Source organism: Rhynchophorus ferrugineus, unplaced genomic scaffold, assembly GCF_030347505.1.
Source record: "Rhynchophorus ferrugineus isolate W39M unplaced genomic scaffold, kcgeb_rfMv2 rfM6, whole genome shotgun sequence".
In the NCBI taxonomy this organism is placed as follows: domain Eukaryota; kingdom Metazoa; phylum Arthropoda; class Insecta; order Coleoptera; family Curculionidae; genus Rhynchophorus; species Rhynchophorus ferrugineus.
In genome coordinates, this window is record NW_027472585.1 from 45,422,432 (window position 1) to 45,448,567 (window position 26,136).

The window sequence follows — 26,136 nt, forward strand, 5'->3', positions numbered from 1 at the left end:
ATCTATAACTATTTGTTGTCAGAAACACTTCTAGATATCGGACGCATTGGTTGATTTAGAATTTGTCATTAAATTGTTGTCAAAGTATTGTCATGTTATTCCATATAGAAAAAAATTTCAGAACTAACTCATAGTGGTTGCAAAAAGAGTTCGAGTCACAGAAACGACCACACTAGGGATTCCGAAGGAATATCGATATATTGATATATTTTTCGATATTTTTTCCAAAAGAGTATCAATAAGTGTAAATGATGTAAATGAGTATAGAATATCGAACTTTTGTTCTAGGAGTGCTCCCCCCTAGTCATGAAGGGAATTTTGCGTGGAAATGTAGGATTGTAGCGAAAAAAGTTCGATACGAAAACCTAGCTTTTTTGAAGGAGCGTATCGAACTTTCGTTTTGAGGTTTCTCTCTCTAGATATTAAATGAACTTGGCGCGGAAAAGTAGGGTTGGAGTGAAAAAATATCGATATTGTTAAAAATAAGTATCGATATTTTCTGTTCGCCGATATATCGATATTTTTTCCAAACAGACAATTAAGGATTTTTCGTAGACATTTTTAAAATATCGATATTTCCAATAAACCTTTAATAAATAATAGTGTTTGGTACTTAATTATTAAACTTAAAGGTTTATTGGACATGCATAGGACATTCCTAGACCACATGATATAGGGTTGCCTAAAAATATCGATATATCGATATATTTTTCGATATTTTTTCCAAAAGAGTATCAATAACTGTAAATGAGTATAGAATATCGAACTTTTGTTCTAGGAGTGCTCCCCCCTAGTCATGAAGGGAATTTTGCGTTGAAATGTAGGATTATAGCGGAAAAAGTTCGATACGAAAACCTAGCTTTTTTGAAGGAGCATATCGAACTTTTATTTTGAGGTTTCTCCCTCTAGATATTAAATGAACTTGGCGCGGAAAAGTAGGGTTGCAGTGAAAAAATATCGATATTGTTAAAAATAAGTATCGATAATTTCTGTTCGCCGATATATCGATATTTCTCCCAGACAATTAAGGATTTTTCCTAGACATTTTAGAAATATCAATATTCTCAATAAACCTTTAATAAATAATAGTGTTTGGTACTTAATTATTAAACTTAAAGGTTTATTGGACATGCATAGGACATTCCTAGACCGCATGATATAGGGTTGCCTAAAAATATCGATATATCGATATATTTTTCGATATTTTTTCCAAGAGTATCGATAACTGTAAATGAGTATAGAATATCGAACTTTTGTTCTAAGAGTGCTCCCCTCTAGTCATGAAGGGATTGCGTGGAAATGTAGGATTGTAGCGGAAAAAGTTCGATACGAAAACCTAGCTTTTTTGAACGGGCGTATCGAACTTTCGTTTTGAGGTTTCTCTCTCTAGATATTAAATGAACTTGGCGCGGAAAAGTAGGATTGGAGTGAAAAAATATCGATATTGTTAAAAATAAGTATCGATATTTTCTGTTCGCCGATATATCGATATTTCTCCCAAAAAGACAATTAAGGATTTTTCCTAGACATTTTAGAAATATCAATATTCTCAATAAACCTTTAATAAATAATAGTGCTTGGTACTTAATTATTAAACTTAAAGGTTTAATGGACATGCATAGGACATTATAAGACCACACTAGACAGGGATGCCGAAAAAATATCGATATATCGATAATATCGATAATATAATATCGATATATCAATAAATCAAATATTTTTTTTAAACATTACAACCAAAACCATTTAATTATTTTTAATGAACAGTTTATTTTGGTACTTAATTTTAAAAGTTTAGTAGTATACGTTAGTACTTAATTGTAAGGGCTTGTTAAAAATATCAATATATTTTGGAAAAAAATTATCAATATCAAACACGATATATCGATATTTTTCTCGGTGGCCGACACCCCTAGTACGAGATAATGAATGGCGCGATAAGTGAAGACGACTCGGACCCGGCGCGGTCTATTAAAGCCGGTTCGCGCGAACCCCAGTCCGAAACGGCCGGTTTTTCGGCGAAAACATCGCGACTCTGGCCCGATTGGCAGATTTCCACGCTGTTTACCTTCTCTCGCGCCCGATCGCGTAGTCAGCGGCTAAATTAAACATGGTAAGTATGACGCCACGGTTATTTATGACATCACGACTTTTGTCTATTTAATTTTGGAACGGAATGGTCGGCGACGCTCTCTCGTGTGTATTGTCGAAAAATCGCGATAATCGTTCGATCCGGCGGCCGTCGTTTATTTTCCGCGCGCCACGAATCCGTTCGATTCGTCCGTTTCCTACGGTCTACGCTTCTTGCGCTTTAAGTGTCGATTAATTACTTCCATTTCCACGGAGCGCTGTTAAAAGAATATATATATATATATATATATATATATATATATATATATATATATATATATAATTTGAGAACTTTCGACTGAAATTGACTATCGACTATTTAGTAATTGACTACTTTTTGCTATCGACTGCTTCAGTCGCTATTTTTGGTTCAACTGATTTTATTACTCTTTACCAGTGATTGTTTTCAGTCGCTATTTTCGGTCCGACTGATTTTGTTACTATTTACTATCAACTGTTTCAGTGGTGTACTTTGAGTTACTGTTTTTGGTTCTACTACTTTTATTCGACTGATTTTTAACGCTCTGGCTCTGTTGTGCTAGTCGCGACTTTGGCAAAAATGTACCGAACTTATGCTTACATAAATTTATATGTAATATATAGTGATATGATCTTTTTGTGGTTTGCTTGTAAATAACAATATATTGTATATTAGTAATAGGGTAAAATTATTAAAATTGTGAATGATAAATAGTAAAATACTTTTGAGTGTTTTTATGGCAATAATAGGTAATATTATTTTATTTTATGTCATGAATTTTTTTTTCTATGATTTATTTTATGATGAATGATTTAATTTTTATTTATTATTTATGGTTATTGTACATCTTTAGTTTTTAGGTTTTGTTTAAGTTCTATTGTGTTGTTTATATTTATTATAGTATATTATTTGACAATAGCAATTAACATATTAAAATGCGATAAAACATTTGTCGGGTATTATTTCATTCCATAGAAAAATTCCATTTCTTTTTACAGATCCACAGAACATCACTACATAGTATAAAACAAAGTCGCCTTTTCTGTCCCTATATCCCTATGTGCGCTTAAATCTTTAAAACTACGCAACGGATTTTGATGCGGTTTTTTTCAATAGATAGAGTGATTCAAGAGGAACGTTTATATGTATAAGACATGCATAATACACTAAGGCGACATTGCTAATTTTAGAGGTTTCTAACGTGATGTCGTAAATTAACCTGTTTTTTTAGGCTTATTTAGCAATTAGCAAAAACGCTGCCTAACCCTACGAGTTAGATCAAATTAATGTACTACAGTATTGTACACCATAAAAAGGTCTACAAAAAAGTCCGCGATGGTATATGTTTATCTTTTAGGGATAACCCACATTAACCATTTTTATTGTTTACTTTTTACGTGAGAAAATGGCTTATTTACGAAGCTATTTTAAGCAATACGGCATTAATCCTTATCGAATTAAGTACCTTAAATACAGTGTGCAATTAATATAGATCAATATGCTTCCTTACAGTATGTAAATTAAACAAATATTTTCGGAGATATTACAAATTTAAAATTTGCGTTTAAAAATGTGTAATGTAATAAAAATTGTATGAATTTAGATATTCCAAAGATAGCAGGAAATCTTCATAGTAACTATAGGAGAAGAGGAATTGTTTTACTCCAAATTTAATGCGTGCAGGCCAAGGGCAGTAATGAATGAACCAAAAATACTGGATCGATTTTAATCATGTTTTCATTGAGTGACATAGGCATATATATTTTATGCCCGTGCAAAGTCGGAGCGGGCCGCTATGTTTTTATATACAACGTTCATATTTTTTCTGTAGTGTATTTAATTTAGTATCAGCATTGCACCCGTGCGAAGCCGGGGCGGGTCGCTAGTTCAAATATAAAAATAATTCTAGTTCGTTTAAAATGAAATTATTAACTACATGTTAATAGTATTCATTTATTATTTTTTCGTTTTATTTTTTAAAGTTAGTACGTAAAGGAATATATACATCTCCGTCTCGCTTATTCTACAGTTGGAAAATATAAGCACATATAATATTAACTTCTTCTCTCACAATTCATACAGGAAAGGGTTCGTATATCTTCGTCTGACATGACGAATTGAACAAAACAGTCGAACCGTGCATTTGACTGAAAATAGTAATTACTATTTTCAGTCGCTAGTTTTTTGATTATCGACTGTTTCGGCTGTTTTCATTCGATAGTTCCCAACGTTAGTTAAAACGTGTTTTACGAAACAGGAATTTTACACTTTTCCAAACTGCATTTGGCAGTAGATTCGGTGTCATCTATGTCGTGCATTGGCTGTTTTATTGGATCAACCATATAATGTTTGTTAGGTCAATTTTTTCGCGAACTGGTTATTATTTTTGACTTTGGTTATCAATTGACGAGCTCCGATATCGTATCGTTTAGAAGGTTTTCTTCATTAAAAAGGAACCTTTCAAACTTATATTATTACAATATTAATATTTTCGCTGGTATTTATGCGTTTAAGTTGATAGTGGCAAAGCTCCAATTAGCCCCAAACATCGACAGGAAATAATATGTAATTGTTTTTCACGCTAGCCAATAAGAAGTAATTTATTATGCTAAATCGTTATAAAGTGAAACAGGTGATACCTATATATAAAATGTATAAGTTAACTTACAAGTGTTTATAATTTGATTTAACCTTGATATGTGGAGACCCGAAAAGAAACGTGGATATTTATTCTCTAATAAACAAAAAGGCGGCAAAAATCCATATGGAAATATCTGTATTATTTAGAATTATCATAACAGGTGGGGCAAAAGTTCTGCTACCATTTTGTTGTGTAGATGTCCACTTTATTATGGATAATATACGCTACAAGAACGAGCAGAAATAGTGACAATATTTATTGGAAATAATCGTTCCATTATTGCCACTTAGTGGAAACTGCGTCAAAAACGTCCGAATCCTCCAGTGCCTCACAAAACCACAATTCGTTTACGTGGAATTTTCGACAGTACAGTACGACAGCAAACAGTCCTTAATGTAATAAAATACTGTAAGATAAAACAAATTAGTTGTTTTTTAAATATTCTAGTCTCAAAAAATAGAGGCGTTAGATAATTATGAAGCAGAAATTGACTTTTTAATAGCGTGCTACTAACGCCAATTTCTTTACAATATTCAAATTTAACTTAACTGACGTTTCTGATGCCAGAAAGCGTTATATAAGTTTTGATATAATCGATGCACATAAAACGCGTTTGATTCTCATATAAATCATTCGGAATATAAAAAGGTTACATCTCTTCTGTTGGAATGGCCGATCTAATTTTATTACATGTTTAATGGACCTTTTCAAAAACTGCATATCAGCTGATGGAGACTACGTCTCTCTCTCTCTCTCTCCATGTAGCATGTATTTATAAATGTTCATTCCGTGTGCGACACGTCACTTGACAATAATGTAGGCTTTGAATATAGCGGTGAAATATGTCGAAATCTGCCATAGTGTCTAAAAATAATCTCACACGGCTTATTTTCAAGCCTGTCTAAGAATACGCTCTTATTAAATTAAGCGCAACAGGTTTAAGTCCTCAATCAAGCTGCATATTTGACATCAATCAGAAATAACCTTAACCATATCCAAGGATATTGTCTTTTTTATGATGGAAGCAAACTGAACATTGATTTTTCAACAATCTGCTCCGTGAGCAATATTTGTTATTATTACATTTCATCCTTAAACTATGGAAAATGTTATCAAAACAACACACCGAACTACTAAAATCGTACATTATAGCCAGAATGTTTAGAGTAAAACAAGAAGAAGCTTACTCTACAATAAAAGAAGCTAAAGCAGCTGTACCACAAGGAAGTGTACTGGGGCGAATGATTTATCTATTCCACAATTGTGATATACCACAAATGGAGAATATTACGATGACTACATTTGCTGATGATACTGCGATTATAGCTGTCGGAGACAATAGTGAAGAAGCCACACGAAAATTATAACAGGCAAGTGACAATATACATAATTGGACAAAAGCTTGGAAAATAAAAATTAACGAAAGTAAATCTGTGAAGTTCACCTACAATCAGATCGTACAAGCACCAATAACATTAAATAATATTATCATTCCATATAGCAACAACATGAGAATATTGAAGTATTGCAGCTTTTGGATACCACTAGAACGGGGCACAAACTCAAAAGAATTAAACTATCTGATCTTGTGTAGCGTTGTATAGTGAGGTGCATGTAATAAAAATACAGCAGTGACATGTATAAACATTATTTCACCAGGGACTGAGATAGAGCCGATGGGTCCTCCTAGTTATATACCTATTAAGTTATGTCCTAGTTATATACTTATATATAAATACAAATTGTAGGTTAGTCGGAAACGACTAGTAACAATGTAATAATTAAATATTAAAAAAAATATGTTACTATTATATACATTAAGTATCTTAAACTAAATCTTACTCTAAAGTATATAACTTATATTTTATGAAAGAGTTTTAAACAAAACAACTATTATTTTATTTAAAATCTCATTTATTCAAGAAAGTAAGACGCGACTGATTGGACGGCGATGCAAAGCGATACTGGCGGTTATTATGTATTAGAAAACAGACCCCTACATCTCACTCGTTTATCATTCATGTAGTTTTTATACAGATGGACGGATGGTCAGTACTGGCAACCGACATCAAAATGATCAGTTGGTAGTAGTTAAAATAATATTGTAAACAGATAAATAGATTTAGCTATGTATTAAGCTAAAGTGTGTGTATATAGTAGAATATAAAATGAATGTAGTAGATAGGTTAAATAAGGTTTTTGTTTATTTTTATTTAGTTATTACAACGATTATATGTATATATTATATTTTAAAACGTTTTTTGTGTTAAATATTTAAGTTTGATTATTTTTTATTTTTTAGTGAGTTCCTTATTTAGTTTTTGAAGTCGGTTCAATTCTTTTGTTAAAAAATGTTTGTACTTCTAGCCAATGAGCTAATACTTTAAGTTATTGATCAAAATTGCAAATAGTATCACATCTTTGAACTGACAGTGTTTGAAATGTATATATATGTATATCAATCTGAAAAAGTCTGAAAAAGATATTCCATAACTAAGTAAAATATTGCCGAACAAAATGCAAGTTATAAATATACGTGTTGGAATAGTATAGTCCGGCCAAAGATATTTGCCAACTAAAACATCAAGTATAACCTTAGCACAAATTAACGTTCTATACATAAATATATGTTCGTGACCCCGAATAATTGACGAATGACCAATGGTTTCGACTATTGTTGACAAGGTGTGCTACGGGATTTTACGGAATGCATGTTAAAAGGAAATAAATTCCATTTGAAATTATACCGCGACTAATGGACCCTGTTTAATAGATAACCCGGGACATTATTTGGTGAAATAATAGTCGAATTATGCGGTTGATGATACCTCGTCATTCTCCTTCGTGATTCAGTCATAAAGTGTATTTTTATGTAAAGCAACTCCAGAAATAAACTAACTGTTTCACTATCACATGTCCAATATCTCCTTACGACAGTCTTAATGATTTTGCAAAACTATCAGATCTCAACGCATTAACAGGCCAAGCCAAGAAAAGTATTTATATTGTCACTTGCCTGTTGTAATTTTCGTGTGACCTCTTCACTATTGTCTCCGACAGCTATAATCGCAGTATCATCAGCAAATGTAGTCATCGTAATATTCTCCATTTGTGGTAACAGGTCAATTGAAATGTCCCGGCCTGAAACATAGATGGCGCTACTAGAATTAAATCCATATGTTTTTTAGTTAACCGTAACCCTCAAAAGATGCGTGTATAAATTTGACAGCTGTCGGACCATTAGTTTGTGAATTATAGCATTTTGAGTGAAGCAACTTTTGTTATTGTGAAAAAAATTGATAAAAAGGAATTTCGCGTGTTGATAAAATATTGCTTTTTGAAGGGACAAAACACAGTTGACGCCCAAAAGAGGTTGTTACCGACGAAAATATTTAAAAAATTCACAAAATAATTTTGAATGACCGCAAATTGAATGAAATAGCAATAGCAGACACTCCAAAGACATCAACTGAACGTGTACATAACATCATTCACGAATATTTCGGTATGAGAAAGCTCCGTGCAAAGTGGGTGCCGCGCGAGCTCACTTTTCACAAGTTGATGATTCGGAACAGTGTTTAAAAATAATCTTCGAATTGCTTCCTCATCCACCGTATTCTCTAGATTTGCGCACCCCCCCCCCCCTTCCCCTTGGCCGACTATTTCCTGTTCTCAGATGTCAAAAGAATGCTCGCTGGGAAGAGATTTTTGTCGAATTTTGAAGCAAAGGACAAATCGTACTAAAAAAATGGTATCGAAAAGTTGGAGGGTCGCTATAATCATTGTATCACCCTTGAAGGGAATCATGTTGAATAAAAAAAACTAATTTTGCCAAAAAATGTGTTTTACTGTGGTAGGGCGGGGACTTTTCAATTGACTGTTTTATCTCGGAAAATAAAAAAGATAATTCGAAATTCGAGACGATTCGTGATTTGGATTACAAAATATGTGAAAAATTGGGATATATTTCATCAAATTTCAATTCATTTGATAAATTAGGATTCATTTTTGTATGTTCTTCTTGTTGGTTGTTTTCATTATATGTTTTTATCGACGGACAGGTTTCTCTTGTCAGTGTGTATGTAATATGAGTGGACTTGGTTTGTTTTAATTTTCCACTGACTAAATCATTTCTCTATTTTATTTAGATGGCATTGAGTTGGAATGAAGCAGGTTTTCGATCGGAATGCACTGACAGGACAGCAGTTTCATCACCGTAGGGCCCAGTCAATGTGTCGTCACTAGTAGGAAGGTCCGCAGTTAAATCAGGTACAACACCGGTCCCAGTACGCTGCTGTGCCGTGTTTCCTGCAACGCAGAGTATTCGTCATAACACTTAACCATAAAGCTTCTGAGATTGAGGTAGGATGAAAGTATGTAATAGCATGAATGCCACTTTTTTACTTTGTATGCTAGTCCATCATGCCTTGTTAAAGGCTTAACTTATGTCCGAAGAGATATCAGAGCAGTTAGGACCTTGTCTAGCCATCTATTGATGACGTCTACTTTTTCAATTGTTCGGTGATTCTCTCGTAATTCAAATTAGTTGCTGGGAATTATGTTGTTTATAATAGCTGCTCTTTTATTCTGTAATTACTGGTAGGAAGCTTATGGATCTACAAGGCCCACTCATGTGGTAATATGCCTGGTTTTGGCACCATAATGACGTGTCAATTTTTCGAAAAAGATAGATGTTTCGAAAAAGTTGCGTGGACAAGATCGTAACCTGCGTAACACTTGCAGAGGTGATTTAAGACTCTTCTACTCTATCATTTCAGCTGTGTGTTCTTGATCAGACTTGTCTTAGTTGCTTTTCACGGTCTAGTATGGACGTTATAGTTGACAGGTAGTTCTGGAGGCTACTGTTTGAGTCTATTGCTTTTTTGGAAAGGCTGCTCGGCGATATTATGATGATATGACCGTGGTGCTTTCTGCTGGTTTAATTTGTATGTTAGTTACCTCTGCATGTTTTAATTTTGTTGTTATCTCTTGGAGTGTTGCGTGTGATATTCTTTACGGCTTTGTCAGCTGGGTTTGGTACCTGTTGATTTTCTTTGTCTTTAGGTGAAATTTGTAATATTTTTTCTCTGTATTGCTTATTAATCTTTGTAGTCGGCAGAGTGTTCCTCTAGGTGAAGTGGTATCAGTAACTGGCCTTTTTACAGGTTGTGGAAAAATGTGTTACCCCACATTTGGTGATTTATTTTTTGGTATGTCCAAATCTCTAGCCTTGTTACAGTGCAGAACTTCCTTGCTTTTTTGCAGGGTTGTTTATATATTTCATATTAAATATGTAAATCCACATAAAATATTGGTAGAGAGTCTTTTGAAGTTTGGTGTAGTAACAGGTGAATTGAAAAGTCCCCAGCCTACCATAGTAAATTTTTTTTTGCAAAATTATTATTTTTCATTCAACATAATTCCCTTCAAGGATGATACCGGCCGTTTTTCAGCGATTTCGCCCTTCAAATGGTCCAATAACGCTATGTAATAGTCGCTGTTGAAGGTCCTTCCGTTTCCAAGGTAGTCAATGAAAACTATTCTATGCGCAACCCAAAATACAGATGCCACAAACATACTAGCCCACTGTGGCGTTTTCCCACGCTTTGGAATGGGTTCATCGTATGCAGTCCACGCAGGGCATCGTGTATGACTGTCGATTGGACTTCCGAGTGAAATGATGGAGCCATGTTTCATCCATTGTCTCATATCGATGTAAAAACTCGGGTTTATTATGCTTGATCATCTTCAAACACTGATCCGAATCATCAACTCGTCGTTGTTTTTGGTCAAAAGTGAGCTCGCGCGGCACCCGGTTTACACAGAGCTTTCTCATACCCATATATTCGTGAATTATATGATGTATACGTTCAGTTGAGTATCTGCTATGTTATTCAATTTCAACTTACGGCCCTTCAAAATCATTTTGTGGATTTTTTTAATCTTCTCGTCGGTAACAACCTCTTTTGGTCGTCCACTGCATTAATCGTCTTTGGTGCTCATTTCACCACGTCTAAACTTAGCATACCAATCCTTGATGGTTGATTTTCCAGGGGCAGTGTCCGGAAACTCGACTTCAAGCCAAGTTTTTGCTTCAACTGCAGTTTTTCCCTTCAAAAAGCAATGTTTTATCAACACGCGAAATTCATATTTATAAATTTTTTTCACAATAACAAAAGTTGCTTCACTCAAAATATTATAATTCACAAACCAATGATCCGACAGCTGTCAAATTTATACACGCAACTTTTGAGGGTTCAGGCTAACTAAAAACCATATGGATTAAATTCTAGTAGCGCCATCTATGTGTCAGACCGGGGACTTTCAATTAACATGTTACATTGGCTACTTGTCTGATATCGTGTTTCATTTCAGTAAGATTTTTTGTAATTCATTTGGTGTCTTCTGAAAAATGGATGCCACATAGTATGACTCTGTAGGATCTTTAATTTTTTAACTGATACGCAGAAAGTTTTTTTGTTGTAGTAGACAGGATGCCCTAAGGAATTATTTTGATTACATGACCTGATCTGATCTGTTCTGGCTTAGGAACGTTTTTTTTTTGTATTATTTACGTCCTGTTGTTGTTTGTTTTCCAATGTATTCATATTTCTGGCCTTCTTATTGGCGTCAGTGTGTATTGGGATTGTTTCTTTACTTTTGATTTTCCTAAAAGGAGTTTTGATTGTATTCATCGATGTATCTATTACCGCTGGTTTACTGCATTCGTTTGTCTTATTAATGGTGTTTTGTTCGTTACGCTTTTCTGAAGAATTTGATGGTGTTGATATAGTCCTTTGTCTTGAAGACATGGTTTCGGGTAAAGTTTGTTGTATCAAGTTGTCTAAATTAGGTTTTGTTTCATTTCAGATCTATGAGTGTAGTGGATAACTAACATTAAAGCTAAAGAATTAGTCTATACGCTATTTGTCTTGTACATTTTGCTTTTCCTTGCTATATCGCCTTTAACATTTTATTTAGAATAATTTGCATTATGCAATAGTTTGCATAGAGGAATATAATGTGTCACACTGATACAAAGCCGCTAATATTTGAAAGTTACAATGTTGAGATATGTCCAATCTTACCATATGTTATCTGGAAGTATACAGACCATTTTATATTACCTAACACATATTTTTGTTCGACATAACAGACCAAACAAAATATTCGCGGAAAAGAGAGCTTTTAAATAAAAACAAAACTAAAAACTAACATAATCCCGACATCCTTAAACACTATATAAACCACATGTCTGTCTAGCTTCGGCTTAAGAGTGCTTAAGTGACGGAATTCTCTTTAATCCGGTGCAAAATGGCGGTCGGAACATTTATCCTCGACATATATCGTCTATTTTAAGATATTGGCGTTTGAAGTTTTCTTGGAATTCTTTTTGAGTAGAATGGCCGTGAAACGAGGTTGCGAACCATTAGAATCTGGGCGGTTATTAATGATCCTTTGAAAATTATTTATGGGAATGATGAAAAGATCGTTTCTGCAGAGTTGTACAAATTACAGAGTGTCTCAATATGCATAGTAATCCCGAATAACGTATTTAATACGTATGTTCTTACTATACGTATTTTTTATTCTACTATATACACCCAATTTAGCTTAATACCTACTTAAACCTATTTAAATGCCGAATTCAAACAATACAATAATAATGATATAATTTTGTGAGATTTACATGAAATTAAATTACGAACAAAACAAATCTAATTTGTTGCTTTTATCGACTTTAAAACTAATTAGCTGGTATTAGTTAAAAATAATATTGTAAATAGGTAAATCGGTTTAGGAGGTATTAAGCTAAATTGTGTGTATATAGTAGAATAAAAATTACGTGTAGTAGATAGATGAAATAAGGTTTTTGTTTATTTTTAATTAGTTATTACAAGGATTATTATGTACATATTTTGTTTTAAATCTTTTTATCATTTTTTTGGTGGTGGTGGTGATTTAAGAAGAGTCTCTTGGTTGGTACTTGTTGATTTTCTTTGTCTTTAGGTGAAATTTGTAATATTTTTTCTCTGTATTGCTTATTAATCTTTGTAGTCGGCAAAGTGTTCCTCTAGGCGAAGTGTTATCATTATCTGGCTTTTTTACAGTTTGTGGAAAAATGTTTTACCCCACATTTGGTGATTTATTTTTTAGTATGTACAAATTTCTAGCCTTTCACAGTGCAGGACTTCCTTGCTTTTTAGCATGTTTGTTTATATATTTTACATTAAATATGTAAATCCACATAAAATATTGGTAGAGAGTCTTTTGAAGTTTGGTATAGTAACAGGTCAATTGAAAAGTCCCCAGCCTACCATACTAAAAATTTTTTTTGCAAAATAATTTTTTTTGTTCAACATAACAATAACAAAAATAATGATATAATCCAAAGATAGCAGGAAATCTTCATAGTAAGTATAGGGGAAGAGGAATTGTTTTACTCCAAATTTAATGCGTGCAGGCCTAGGGCAGTAATGAATGAACCAAAAATACTGGATCGATTTTAATCATGTTTTCATTGAGTGACATAGGCATATATATTTTATGCCCGTGCAAAGTCGGAGCGGGCCGCTATGTTTTTATATACAACGTTCATATTTTTTCTGTAGTGTATTTAATTTAGTATAGTAATAAATATATATATATATATATATATATATATATATATATATATATATTTATATATATATCCAATGATGTTGGATACATTTTGGGACACCCTATATAAATAAGCTGACTTCTCAGATAGATGAACAGCATTGAGAAAAAGTAACCTAGTTATATTTAGTTAATTAGTTTTCGAGAAACTACTCGCTCTGATTTAGATGAAGAAAGTTGGTTTTATATCCGTTTTGTTTTTTCATCATGTTTAATTTTTTTTGATTTATTAAGAACTCTGATGGGCTTATAAAAGTTCCTTAGTTATTCTTAATTAATAATAATGTTCTGATGCTTAATATGTCATAATTAAACGAAATAATAAGTATATTATGAAGATATAGGTCGAGATAGTTTATATAAGTTTGGTTCTTAAATTACTACTGAGATTTTATTTGAAATTATGTAATGATATAGTTTAATATTTAACTGTTTGAAATAGTTAGACTTTACAGAAGGACTCTACTTGGGATTGGTATATTTAATAATATGAGTAATGAACTAGTGATCTTCGAGAATGAATGAGTTAAATTATTTGTCGAAATGTAATTGAATGTTTGTAAAAGTTCTGTTCGGTCTCTATCTTTTTCCTTTCGATCTTTGTCGGTTAAGCTTCATCAAGCTTTAAGAAGCATCATCAAGCTTCATCAAGAATTTTAGAGGGGCTATTGCATCAATTACATTAAACTATTCGACAAAAGTTTTAACGTTAATTTTGAAACGTTACTTTTCGAAATAGACCACCGATTAGTTGAGAAAAAATGTATTCTGTACATAATCGATTTTACTGCACCCCTTGTAATAAGTGTTAAACTGTTCTTATAGCAAGGTACAAAGATTGTTTGTGAATTAATGTCTAAAATTCTTTTTTAGATACTTTGTTTTTTTGTTTACCCTTTATCTTAAACCATAATCTTCACCTGTTTACACTTAATGAGTAAAAAGTTGGTTAAATCTTCACCTGTTCCACCTCTTTAGAAATAATTTCTTATTAAATACGCCTTTTCAAATATTTTATGAGTTATTAACATTTTAAGTAAATTTTTTCCCTGCAATTTCTTTGCCGTAACGGACGAATTTATTGGTCATATTATTGTTTCCAGAATATTGAGTGATAAAATTGCTCGTCAATTATCGGCTTCAAGTGGCCTAATGGGAGTCCATGAATGCTTAATGCCTCGGGAAATAGAGATGAGATGGGACTTAACCGAAAACAATGGCATTGTGTTCGAAAATTAGATAGAAACTAAATTTCAATTCGTAGAAAATCAATATAAATTGTGTTAATATTTTAATTTGTTTCTTCATCTATTTATTTATCATCTATGACATATAACAATGTTTGATTTATTACATTATAGTTATGTATTGTATTCATAGAAAACAAAATTATTATTACTAAAAATTTTAATAAGATGTTCGTTTTGTTCTCCGAGACAAAAATAGAGACGCATTAATTAAATTTTATAGTCACAAAAGGAGAATAACTTTAACTTTCGATACAGAATTGGGTCAAGCCCCGCCCGTCCCTTATTTCTATTTAACTTTGGCCATTTTTAATGCTATTTGTGATGCTACGCTAGGACATAACTCATTCTATTTTGAACTAGTTGATAAAATAAGTTTAATATAATAAATTCGGTTTATATTTTTGCTGTTTTCGTTCTTAATTCGAGTTAAATCCAATTAAGTTTTTTTTATGCCGACTAGCAAATGGTGGATCAAGACTGAAGGAATGAAACGGATGAATAAAGCAGATTTCATCAACGATCAGATGGACCAATGAATTTGTAGCATTATAACAGGTTAATTGAAAAGTCCCAGGCCTGACACATAGATGGCGCTACTAGAATTAAATCCATATGTTTTTTAGTTACCTCTAACCCTCAAAAGATGCGTGTATAAATTTGACAACTGTCGGGTCATTAGTTTGTGAATTATAGCATTTTGAGTGAAGCAACTTTTGTTATTGTGAAACAAATGGATAAAAAGGAATTTGGTATGTTGATAAAATATTGGCTTTTGAAGGCAAAAAATACAGTTGGAGCAAAAACTTTGTTTGATGCCCAGTTTCCGGACATTGCACCAGGAAAATCAACCATCAAGGATTGGTATGCTAAGCTTAGACGTGGTGAAATTAGCATCGAAGACGGTGAACGCAGTGGACGCCCAAAGGAGGTTGTTACCGACGAAAACATTAAAAAAATCCACAAAATGATTTTGAATGACCGTAAATTGAAATTGAATGAAACAGCAGACTCTCTAAAGATATCAACTGGACGTGTACATCATATAATTCACGAATATTTGGGTATGAGAAAGTTCTGCCCAAAGTGGGTGCCGCGCGAGCTCACTTTTGACCAAAAACAACGACGGGTTGATGATTCGGAGCAGTGTTTGAAGATGATCAAGCGTAATAAACCCGAGTTTTTGCGTCGATATGTGACAATGGGTGAAACATGGCTTATTTCACTCTGAAGTCCAATCGACAGTTATCCGAGTGGACTGCACATCATGAACCCGCTCCAAAACGTGGGAAAACGCAACAGTCGGCTGTCAACATTATGGCATCTCTATTTTGGGATGCGCATGGAATAATTTTCATTGACTACCTTGAAAAAGAAAGGACCATTTACAGCGACTATTACATAGCGTTATTGGACTGTTGAAGGATAAAATCGCCAAAAAAACGGCCGCATTTGAAGAAAAAGATAGTGCTGCTTCATCAAGAAAATGCACCGTGCCAAAAATCCATGAATTGGGCTTCGAATTGCTTCCTCATCCACCGTATTCTCCAGATCTGGTCCTCAGTGACTATTTCCTGTTCTCAGATCTCAAAAGAATGCTCGCTGGGAAGACATTTTCGTCGAATGAAGAGGTAATCGACGAAACTGAGACCTATTTTGAAACAAAGGACAAATCGTACTACAAAAATGGTATCGAAAAGTTGGAGGATCGCTATAATCAGTATATCACCCTTGAAGGAAATTATGTTAAATAAAAAAAACTAATTTTGCCAAAAGAAAAATAATAATATATTGAAATTAAATCGCATATTTGCATCATTGTTATTTACACTTAAACCATTGAATATAAATGAAATATATGAAATAAGCAACGAAACAAATGAAATTTCATCAAAATATTACACAAAGTTACTGTTCAATTAACATAAAGGCAATTTCGAGGCACCATTGTACACATTTCAAGTGCAATTTACGCAAATTCAGTTGTATAATGTAGATGTAGAATATGTCAGAAAGTTAATAGGTTTGAGTATCCAGGAATATAAATATGTGGATGATCTAGAGAGGTGTTGGATGTTCAAATACTTTTTGATGTCTTTTTGGTAATTTTGAAGCTTTATTCTGAAGACATTGGTACAAATTATTTTATTTAAAGTATGTCCTGTCGTTAACTACGAGATTTCGCGTCACCCGATATAAGTTTTGTTAGTATTGTTACACATCTGTGTTAAATAAAGACATTTCACTAACGCATTGTGCGTTTTCAAAAAGTCACGAAGTTTACATAACGAGAAAGCTTTGATGTTTATTTACACGCCCATATGAGCACACTATCATTTTTTATAGATACTATTTACTACTCAAATTCTTCATCCTAATAGTATCTTTACATGCAATCAGAGGTCACTGAACCCGGTTTTAGTTTAGATTTATGAGGGTAGTAAAATATTTAGTGTTTAAAGTGTATGCTCTTATTTGTTTATGTTTAAATTGGCACTTTAATTAAATAATTAACGAATTATGAAAGTTGGACAACTTTTACATCATTATTTTAATAAATTGCTTGTAATATATATTCTGTATGAAGAAGAAAATTTAACTTGATGTAACTAAGGGACGGCGAGCTGAATGTGATGAGCTTTATAATTAGATAGTAAATGCTAAAGAAAATCAGCAGGATTCAGCTGCGAATAAGTCTGGCTGGATATTGCTTTATGCATATAAAACTGTCGGTTTTACTTAAGCTGTGTGCTTAGTTTATTTTACGCTAATATAATCCTTCTAGACATTATATATATACACAGTAGACGCTCCTTAATGTGAACTAATTCAGACCGAGTGTGGTTTATATTATCGAACGTGATTTAAATGATAAACGTTTTATTAAAAAGAAATGATTAATATATACGTTTATGACACACTAAACAAATACTTTTTTTTACTTAGATGAAAAACTGGGCAGTAACTGTCACCAGTTACTGTCCAGTCACATGATGATTGTCTTGATGCTGGAGTGAAGTGATGGATCCATGTTTCATTTTTCTTACGTTTGAAAATGTCCAAACACTGCTCAGAATCATCAACACGTTCTTATTTTTGGTCAACAGTGAACAAACGTTGCACCCACTTAGAACAGAGCTTTCTATAGTCAAATGCTCATGCAATATAAATCCAACACATTCTTTTGATATCTTTACGAAGTTAGATAACTCACACAACTCCATTTTTCGATCAATCAAAACGACTTTGTGGTTTTTTTTATATTTTCTGGTGTTACCACCTCACTTGGCCGTCCACCGAGTTCTGCATCATCGATGTCTCTACGACCAGGTTCGAAACTAACAAATTAACATTTTATTAGTGTTTTTGATAGAGAGGAGTCCTTATAACATTTCTCAAATCGTTGCTTCGCTTGAACGGTATTTTTTCCCATTGAGAAGAAGTGTAAAATGAAAATACGAAATTATTTTTGATCCATTGTTTTCGAAATAACACAAAAATTTTTTACGCAATATTTTTCTTACGTTTAAAAATGTCCAAACACTGCTCAGAATCATCAACACGTTCTTATTTTTGGTCAACAGTGAACAAACGTTGCACCCACTTAGAACAGAGCTTTCTATAGTCAAATGCTCAAGCAATATAAAACCAACACATTCTTTTGATATCTTTACGAAGTTAGCTAACTCACACAACTCCATTTTTCGATCAATCAAAACGATTTTGTGTTTTTTTTTTATATTTTCTGGTGTTACCACCTCACTTGGCCGTCCACCGAGTTCTGCATCATCGATGTCTCTACGACCAGGTTCGAAATTAACAAATTAACATTTTATTAGTATTTTTGATAGAGGGGAGTCCTTATAACATTTCTCAAATCATTGCTTCGCTTGAACGGTATTTTTTCCCATTGAGAAGAAGTGTAAAATGAAAATACGAAATTATTTTTGATCCATTGTTTTCGAAATAACACAAACATTTTTTACGCAATATTTTTCTTACGCTTAAAAATGTCCAAACACTGCTCAGAATCATCAACACGTTCTTATTTTTGGTCAACAGTGAACAAACGTTGCACCCACTTAGAACAGAGCTTTCTATAGTCAAATGCTCATGCAATATAAATCCAACACATTCTTTTGATATCTTTACGAAGTTAGCTAACTCACACAACTCCATTTCTCGATCAATCAAAACGATTTCGTGGATTTTTTTATATTTTCTGGTGCTACCACCTCACTTGGCCGTCCACTGAGTTCTGCATCATCGATGTCTCTACGACCAGGTTCGAAATTAACAAATTAACATTTTATTAGTGTTTTTGATAGAGAGGAGTCCTTATAACATTTCTCAAATCGTTGCTTCGCTTGAACGGTATTTTTTCCCATTGAGAAGAAGTGTAAAATGAAAATAATAAATTATTTTTGATCCATTGTTTTCGAAATAACAAAGGTAGCATAATAACTCACAAACTTTTGAGTAGAATATCATGAAATTTTAACAGATTTCTTTTGAAGGTTAATACTAACTAACTGAAAAAGCGGTGATAGCTTCTTAGCCCATGTGAAGATGTTGTCATGCCGAAATATTGGAAAATATTGAAAATTCATTTGGATTGAATTATGTTTTTTATTAATTTTAACTATATATTTATCTATACCCGTTTTTATACGTTTTGGTTATAATTAAGCCATCATTTGGCATAAATAAGCTCTTAAGAGCGTAGTTAATCATTTTACCGTAGCTGTGAAGTACGTCAATTAATACTGGATGAACTTCTATTATATTTGCAAAACACTTGATTCTCAGTTTACAGCATTTGCGCAATAAAGCGACAGTGGCGACACTAATAGGATTAGAATAATTTAGTTTTCTCGAACTGTAGACCAAATTTGATTTAGTTTAATGTACTACATGTATAAAATAGTTAGTTTAAATCCCATGTTGGAACTTGATTGCAATTGCAATATTGGGTACATGAAAATGATATTTGGTATTTTCTATTGGTTTTTATATCCTACTGGCTTCGCTGAAAAGGGAATGAAAGTTAGATGTAAAATATGAACAAAATCTTTAATTTCAAAACCATAATAGAGATAAATTGAAAATTTGTATCTAGCGAAAAAATCGATATTTACCACACTAAACAAAATATTTATCTTGACCGGATACGTTACAAATGTTCTGAAAACTTAAAATAATAGAAGTGTTATTATCTGCGAATTGTAAAATCGACCAAATATTTAGGCTGGAGTTCCACAAGGCAGTGTCTTGGGACCACTCCTATATCTGCCTTATATTGCTGATATCTGAACAACAACAACAAAAACAGTATTCTGAATATTTGCCGACGACACACTTATCATGGCCAAAGAGGTATCTCTGTTTAGGGCTGTAGAAAATGTACAAGTAACGGTCAACAAGATCTACAAATGGACTAGAGACAACTTTATAGCTCCAAATCTGTCCATGTTAATTTTGCGTTGCGACGAAATGATAAAAACCTCATTATATCTCTTGGCGGATGTCCGATTCCTCAAGCAGAATCAGCCAAATACCTCGGAATATAGAGAAAGTAGAGCAGATTAGACTCAAAAGTCAAGCAACTGTACTGGTTAGTCGGAAGATACTCTTAACTTGACCTAAAATCGAAGATATTGGTTCATCAGTCAATCATAAAGCCAATTTGGACCTATGAGGTGCAAATATGGGGTTGCACTAAGACAACAAACCAACTAGTAATCCAACGCACCAAAAACAAAGTTCTACCAATGCCTACCGCTATGTAATCAACGAAGAACTGCACGAGGGCCTCGAAATCAAATCTTAAAATAAGTTTGGTATATCATAGCAATTTGGAAGCGATACAGCTGCTGAACAACACGCAGGAAATCAGAAGATTGAAGCGAATCAAACCACACGATATATATATATATATATATATATATATATATATATAATAAGGTAATAAATTATTATTAATAATCTGTCCCACACTAAACAAAATATTTATCTAGACCGGATACGTTACATCTGCTGATCGACAGAATTAAATGTTCTGAAAACCTAAATAAAAGAAGTAATATTATCTGCGAATTGTAAAATCGGCCAAATATTTAATTTTTATGATAAATTCTACATCTTTAATTTCTGTTATTGCGAAACGAACATCTGACGAAATCGGCCGTTATTAAAAGTAAATATTTACGCCGATTCCCGATAATATTTAAACAGTTTTATGACAATACGTCCGTCTTTCTAGGTCCGCAATTGTTTTATATTATTTACGAATTATATAACTAGATGTTTGTTTAATTTTGACTATAAATTCGAACACTAACGTGCTGATAAAGTACATTTATGGTATCAATTTTATATTGTTTTTTATTATCTTAAAAATTAGGATTATACAGACCGTATGAGAAAAACGCTTCAGGCCCCGGAGCCCGATACCTAGTTTAGGTGGTTTGACAATTATCGTCAAAACGTCGGGAATCGAACCCGCGACCAGAGCATGCGAGCTGAACGCTCTACCCATTACATTACAGAAGATGGTGGCGTCCGGTATTTCTACGCCTTTTCATATGATATGGTAAGTGCTTGAAAAGCAAACTGAATGTCTCTTACACTGAACTACTTCCCATTTTCCGTAATATCAGTTCAGCAGTAGCATTATATACAAATATCTGATTATTTTACATAAAAATATATGTGAAAACTTTATACAAGCTTTTGAAATTTGAAGTTTTCTCTCGATTTTAAATTATTATGGTATCATATTTTCTAGTCATGATTTGTGTATATTGGTAAAACTACACACTAAAACACACATAAGAAAAATTCGGAGATCTGGCTGGTCATGCTAAATCGTCACTTCGCGAAATTAGTCTTCGTGGAAAGACGTCATTCAATAAATGAATGTTCTCTAATGTAATGTCATGTCCTCTATTCCTTGCTCTTCTATTTCCGGTACACGAAAATTTCGAATCATGTCTTGGTACAGTTCAGCAGTAAAGGTAACACCTTGGTTATCTTCAAAAAAAAAAAAAATAGGGACCAATGATGTTTCCAGCAAGAATACCACACCATACAGTTGTTTTCTGTGGATGCAATGATGTTTCATGAATTAATTGAGGATTCTGTGTTCCTCAAAACCAACTGTTCTGTTTATTGACGTGGCCATTGAGAAGAAAATGGACTTCATCTCTCATCATCAATTTAGATGAAAAATCTTCAATTTCCCTAGACAGCCTTAGGATTGCATTACTGTATTAAACTCGTTGATCCAGGTAGCAATTTTTAGACTAATTGGATTTTATATAGGAATATTTTCAAATCAGTTTTCAAAATTCGCCTTAAACTGCGTGAAGATATGTGTAACTCGGAACCATGTCTCTGAACTGATGTTTCTGGAGACTTTGCAATACTATCGCGCACCAGAGCCACATTCTCAGCTTTACAAGATGCCCTTATCTTCCAGAACGAGGGCTGTGTGCTGTCGTAGCGTACTGTCGAAAATTCGCATGTAAACGACAAATTGTGGTTTTGTGAGGCACTGGACGATTAAGATATTTTTTACGCAATTTCCGCTGAGTGGCAATAATGGAAAGATTAATTTCAATAAATATTGTCATTATTTCTGCATTTCTGTATTCCATAATAAAATTTGGACGTCTACACAACACAATGGTTAAATCTAATCTGAGCTAAACGTCACATAACAAAGATAGCGCGCAATTAAAATGGTAAGTAGCCTTTCCAAAGTTTTTATCCAGCTCATCCATTCCTAAAAACGTCTTTTATTTTTCCAAGAGTACGTTGCTTATATCTTGTCATTCCGGCGAGTCATCAACATCAAAAGGTGTTAGTTTTATGTCAGTTACTGCTTCATTTAAGCAGTTTTGTGCAATTGTAATATCGTCGTGCCTAACTCCACTATGTTTTGTTGCCTGACTTCAGTGACTTCGTTCTCTAACTTCACAGCTCTCGTCTCACAACACATGGACGTACATATTTAATGTAATGCAAGCTTAGCACATAGGCGTTACGTTATCCTTCATAAAACAATAAGTGTAACCGAGAATTTTCATGCAAAATTATTATTTCACGTTGTTATTCGCTAGTTTTGATTAATTGACTTTTTTGTAGGTTTAATCAGTTAGTAAATATTTTTCTAAATAACTATGAATGTTAATATCATTAACAAGTAAGACTCGGAGATAAAAATGTTGTTGGTATATATATTAAAAATTCTAAATGACCAAAGAACTACAAATACTGGATACGGCATCAACACAATTTTAATAACCTTTACGTTCAAGACATTTACCATTTCTGTTACAGTTCGTAGTTCCGATAGAGTCATTTTAAGCCTTTCGACGCGTAATATCACGATGATATTCAAATATTTCCACCATTGTCTCCATGTCAATCAATCTATAACGCTTTGTCCGATAATGGATTCCATCCCGTGCTAAAATTGTTAACGGAAACACGGAATAATTCTTTAACTTCGGTTTGACTTTCACTCTTTCAACATTGGGTTACGCAAATCTTGTTCCTCGCCACTTTGCCGATCTGTATCTAATTACATTCGAAGCCCCCAGTGTTTTACGAAGAAAATTGGATCGGTACTTGGAAAAATCTCTTTTATTAAGTGGGTCGACTTCGGATTGGTTTTCGGTGGATTCAATTTTAATTTGACAGAAGATTTTCATGAATTATGGTTATCTTGAGCCAAGTAACTAAAATATAAGCAATTTTTTTTTATATAAGCAACATCTTTATTAGATACGCTTAGTACAATCTTAATTTACAATTAATTTATTACTACTTATAGCTATAGTTTACACTAAAGGTATACTAAAGTTCGTATGGTTTGGTTCGCTTCAATCTCCTGACATCCTGCGTGCTGTCCAGCAGTTGTATTACTTCCACGTTAGTATGATTTAGTAAATATTCTTTCGTGTTTCAAGGAGAAATCTTGAATAACTTCGCAAATCCATTTGATTTCCAGGTCCTCGTGCAGTTCTTCGTTGGTTACGTAGCGATAGGCATCGGTAATCAATCGAAGAACCTTGCTTTAACAACGTTTGATGACTAGTTGATTTGAATTTTTAGTGTAACCCCATATTTGAACCCCATAGGTTCAAATTGGCTTTATAATTGTATTATAGATCAACCTCTTTGATTTTAGATCAAGTTGAGAGTATCTTCCGACTAACCAGTATAGTTATTTTATTTTGGTTCTAATGTGTTTTGCTTTTTGTCTATCGTGATGTTATATAAGCAAAATGATGGATCAAATATATAATTGCTACGCTAAGTTTTCATAATTTTAAAAAAGCAATAGCTATAAGCCATAAGTATTGTACTCTTAATCTCAAAATCACTCTATTTGCCTGATTTAGCTACGTTTAATTTTTGACGATAGCGTAAACTTATAAAAAGAAACTACCTCAATATTAACAATATTCCTTGCACATTTTTACGATATGTACCAGGGTCACTATTTATATTTCGGGAATAGGAAAAAAAACAAATAGTTAAGTTGTGAATATATTTTTATTGTTTTTCAAAGTACTCGCCACGATGATCGATACACTTTTGCATAGGCTTAAACCAATTTTCAAAGCATTTATTCCATTCCGAATGAGGTATCTTCAAAACGTGATTTTTGAACGCTTCAATAGCTTCTTCGGGCAATGATAACCGTTGACCACGCAGTTTATTCTTCAGAGATGGGAACAAAAAGAAGTTATTGGGTGCCAAGTCAGGACTGTACCGTGGATGACCCATCAATTCGATGTTTTGAGTGCTCAAATAGTCTCTTGTTTGAGAGCTTGCATTGTCATGATGAAGAACAATCCAGCCTCTCTTGCTTTTGGCAAACAAATGCTTGTGTACCAATGAGTATTTACTATTCTACGATCCTCTAGAGGCACTGTTGGGATATGACCAGTTTTTCCGAAGAAACAGGCCACCATTTTCTTTGAAGTGCTTCGTACGCGAACAACTTTTGTTGGATTTGGTTCATCTTGGAACACTCATACAGTCAACTGCTGTCACGATTTTATAAACATCTTTCGAAGCACCGCGATTGAATTTCTTAAACATTTCTTTGCACCAATCGACACGAGCCTTTTTTTGAGCGATTGTCAAATTGTGTGGGATCCAACGCGAACATAACTTTCAACAGCCGATTTTGGACGATCTCCACGAAACTCGCCGGACAGCGAACTACGACCACGATTAAATTCACACGGTGGTTTTGATGGAGCTTCATCGCCAAAAGTCAAATTGAGTTGTGATACTTGTGACTCTTGTTGTGATAATCCACATCGAAAATCGTAAAAATCATCTCAAGAAAATGTTCACGATTCAGTTCCATTTTTTGTTGAGACCAAACTTTCAACTAAATATAAAATAAACAAATAGCGTCCGTGCGACAAAATGTTCTGTGTACGTATATCGTCAAAAATGTCAAGCTTTATGATGGAACAGTCAGATGCACTCACATGACAACAGTGTTGCCAATTCCCGACATATAAATAGTGACCCTCGTACCATAACGTGATCTAGAAATAGGTCCCAACTAAATTAGGCCTTATTTCTAATTTAGACTAAACGTATTAAAAGTACATCCCCCAGTTTCCATTAACCTGGAACACCGCTGGCGGGGACTGGCGTAATTGAATTAATCGATTTACCGCTGGCGGAAAATCATGGCATCCGATTGATGTCATCGAAAAATTGGAAATCTCTCCATACCTTTTACGTCGTTAAAGGGCAAGTACATTATGCCGCGACGTAATGTACTAGGGGGCGGGAATTACTTGTTAACAGTGCCATCTATTGATCGTAATTATAATGTTATAAGTTAGATTTTTTTGATGATAAAATTGCTCGATAACTCGAAAGGAATAATGTGTCAATTTCATAAAAACGGTATCTTTAAAAGGTCAGTTCGCTATGTTTAATTTAAGAAATTTTGTTTCCATTTAATGATGATAGTTTACAATACATTACCTCAAAATCAACCAATCATTGTAGTTTGCTGAACTCTTTTACTAACAGGTGGGGTAAAAGTCTCGCTACCATTTTGATTGCACGCTATCTTGGTTAAGTGACGTTTAGCTTAGTTTCGCTTTAACCATTGTGTTTATTACGGAATGCAGATATAATGACAATATTTATTGAAAATAATCGTTCAATTGCTGTCAGTCAGAGGAAATTGCGTCAAAAATATCCTAATCATCCAGTGCCTCACAAAACCACAATTTATAATTTACATGCGAATTTTCGACAGTACGACACGACAGCAGAGAGGTCTCGTTCTGGAAGACAACGGACGTCTCGTAACTCTGAAAATGTGGCTCTGGTGCGCGATAGTGTTGCAGAGTCTCCAGAAACATCAATTCGGAGACGTAGGTCCCAGTTACACATTTCTGCACGCAGTTTAAGGCGAATTTTGATGG

The 26,136-nt window shown here is 33.5% G+C and overlaps 1 protein-coding gene across 4 annotated transcripts in view; it reads left to right on the top strand.

Annotated features, from left to right (window-relative positions):
* Positions 1 to 26,136, top strand: part of Shab (Shaker cognate b) — a 190,610-nt gene that overhangs the window by 6,284 nt on the left and 158,190 nt on the right. For 2 of the 4 annotated variants that reach the window (XM_076407100.1, XM_076407104.1), the window contains exon 2: positions 8,900 to 9,113. The exons of 1 other annotated variant lie outside the window; for it this stretch is intronic. The gene's annotated coding sequence lies outside the window, so the exon portion shown is untranslated. The remainder of the gene's footprint in view (positions 1 to 8,899; positions 9,114 to 26,136) is intronic. One more of the 4 variants, XM_076407102.1, reaches the window with a different exon arrangement.